Genomic DNA, 3,289 nt, shown 5'->3' on the forward strand with positions numbered 1-3,289 from the left:
AGTACGATTACAAGAATGTTCTTCCATGAATTATAACAATGAACGACACTAATACAAGGTGTTAATAATAGGGTGGGTATGGAAAAATATCCCTAATATAAAGTATGGGGGATAGTTGATAATACCATTTTAATAATCTTTCATCATTTGTAACAAAGGTACCATACTAATGCAAAGTGCCAACAATAGGGGGTTATATGGGAACACTGTATTTTTTATATGATTTTTCTGTAAACCTACTTCTCTAATTAAAAAAAATTAAAAATAATAATAGGTGAGACATATTTCATAAGCTTATGTATTGGGTGTTTTAAGTGTGGTAATCCAGATAAATTGCTTCACACAGTGCCTAGAACATAGAATGTCTCAATAATTCCCTGCTACTTCTGTTAAAAAACAAACAAAAAAACAGTACAATTATTAAAAAAAAGTGCTATCATCAATTGTAACAAATGTTCCATACCAATGCAAGGTGTTGATGGTGTTCTGGTGTATGAGAATCCTGTATTCTACTCATAATTGTTTGTAAGCCTGCAACTTGTCCAATAAAAATTTTTTTAAAGCATGTCTCAGATGCGTTCAGTTTCTTAATCATATTGCAAGTCCTTTCCCAGATGGAATTGAAAGAATTGCTGGCCAAATGACTCTCAAATCAAACTGTAAGTCCTCTCTAAATTACAACAGATTACAGGAATACTTTGTTTTATTGCACTTTGCTTTATTGCACTTCGCAGATACTGTTTTCTACAAATTGAAGATTGTGGCAACCCTGCATCAAGCAAGTCTATCAGCACCATTTTTCCAACAGCATGTGCTCACTTCATTTCTCTGTGTCACAGTTTAGTAATTCTTGCAATATTCCTGACTTTTTCATTATTGTTATACCTGTTATGGTGATCTGTTATCAGTGATCTTTAATGTTAGTATTGTAATTGTTTTGACATGCTGTCAACCAGGCCCATATAAAGTGGTGAACTTAATTGTTAAAAGTTGTGTGTGTTCTGACTGCTCCACTGACCAGCTGTTCCTTGTCCATTTCCCTCTTCTCAGGCCTCCTTATTCCCTGAGACAGAGTGATACTGAAATCAGGCCCACTGATAACCCTGCAATGGCCTCTAAGTGTTCAAGTGAAAGGAAGAGTCACAAAGCTCTCATTTTAAATCAAAAGCCAGAAATGGTTAAGCTTAGTGAGGAAGGCATGTCAAAAGCTGAGACAGGCTGAAAGATAGGTGTCTAGCACCAAACAGTTAGCCAAGTTATGAATGCAAAGATAAAGCTCTTGAGGAAATCAAAAGTTCTACTCCAGTGAACACACAATGGATAAGAAAAGGAAACAGCTATATTGCTGATATGGAGAAAGTTTTAGTGGTCTGGATAGAAGATCAAAGAAGCCACAATATTCCCTAAGCCAAAGCCCAACCAAGAGCAAGGCCCTAATTCTCTTCAATTTTATGAAGGTTGAAAGAGGTGAGGAAGCTGAAAAAGAAAAGTTTGAAGCTAGCAAAATTGATTCTTGAGTTTAAGAACAGAAGCTGTCTCCATAACAAAAAAAATGAAGCAGCTAGTGCTTATGTAGAAGCTGCACCAAGTTATCCAGAAGATTGAGCTGAGAAAATTGATGGAGGTGGCTACATCAAACAACAGATTTTCAGTGTAGGAGAAACTGCCTTCCATTGGAAAAAGATGTCACCTAGAACTTTTACAGTTGAAAGAAGTCAATGACTGGCTTCAAAGCTTCAAAGCACAGGCTGACTCTCTTGTTAGGGGCTAATGCAGTTGGTGACTTTAACTTGAAGCCAATGCCCATTTACCATTCTGAAAATCCTAGGACTCTTAAAAATTATGCTAAATCTACTCTACCTGTTCTCCATAAATGGAACAACAAAGCCAGGATGACAACATGTCTATTTACAACATGGTTTCCTGAATATTTTAAGCTCACTGTTGAGACATATTGCTCAGAAAAAAGATTCCTTTTGAAGGATTACTGTTGATTGACAATGCACCAGGTCACCCAAGGGCTCTGATGGAGATGTACAGTGAGATGAATGTTGTTTTCATGCTTGCTAACACACATCCATTCTGCAGTACATGGATCAAGGAGTCATTTAGACTTTCAAGTCTTATTTAAGAAACATATTTCATAAAGCCATAGCTGCCACAGTTGATGATTCCTTTGATAGATCTTGGCAAAGTCAATCAAAAACCTTCTGAAAAGAATTCACCATTCTAGATGTCATTAAGAACATTCATGATTCATGGGAGGAGGTCAAAATATCGCCATTAACAGGAGTTTGGAAAAATTTGATTGCAATCTTCCCGGATGACTTAGAAGGCTTCAAGACTTCAGTGGAGGAAGTAACTGAGGATGTGGAAATAGTAAGTGAACCAGAATTAGAAGTTGAGTCTGAATATGTGACTGATTTGCTACAATCTTATGATAAAACTTGAATGGATGAGGAGTTGCTTCTTATGGATGAACAAAGAAAGTGGTTTCTTGAGATGGAAACTACTCCTGGTGCAGATGCTGTGAATATTGTTGAAATGACAACAAAGGATAGAGAATATTACGTCAACCTAGCTAACAAAGCAGCAGCAAGGTTTGAGAGTATGGACTCCAATTTTGAAAGAAGTTCTATTGTGTGTAAAATGCCATCAAGCAGCATCACATGCTACAGGGAAATCTTTCATGACAGGAAGAGTCAACTGATGCAGCAAACTCCACTGTTGTCTTATTTTAAAAAAATTGCCACAGTTCCTCCAACCTTCAGCAACCACCACCCTGATCAGTTAGCAGTCATCATCATTGATGCAAGGCCCTCCACCAGCAAAAAGATTATGACTCATTGAAGCCTCAGTTGATGGTTAACATTTTTTAGCAATAAAGTATGTTTAAAATAAGGTATGTGCATTATTTTGTTTCAACAATGCCATTGCATACGTAGACTACAATATAGTATAAACAAAACTTTTGTATGTAACGGGAAACCAAAAATTCTGTGACACAATTTATTGTGATACTTGCTTTATTGCAGTTGTCTGAGATGGAACCAGCAATATCTCTGAGGTATGCCTGTATTTTAAAAATTAAAAAGTAAATAAACTAACAAATTTTAAATTTTTAGTGTTTTAGGGTTATTTTTAAGTTACTGAAGTTGTCTTTCTCAAGTTCAGGAAGTAACAAGATTATATTTTAAAAAATCCAAGATTTTCTCCTAAAACATTCACCATTTCCATAAGATAAGAATTATCCCTGGCTCCCTACACAACTTGGAAGTCTCCTAAACAT

The 3,289-nt window shown here is 36.0% G+C and overlaps 1 pseudogene; it reads left to right on the forward strand.

Moving 5' to 3' along the window:
• The first annotated feature begins 1,108 nt into the window (after positions 1 to 1,108).
• LOC119529012 lies at positions 1,109 to 2,842 on the forward strand (annotated as a pseudogene).
• The last annotated feature ends 447 nt before the right edge of the window (positions 2,843 to 3,289 follow it).

This window comes from Choloepus didactylus, chromosome 3, assembly GCF_015220235.1.
Source record: "Choloepus didactylus isolate mChoDid1 chromosome 3, mChoDid1.pri, whole genome shotgun sequence".
NCBI lineage: Eukaryota > Metazoa > Chordata > Mammalia > Pilosa > Megalonychidae > Choloepus > Choloepus didactylus.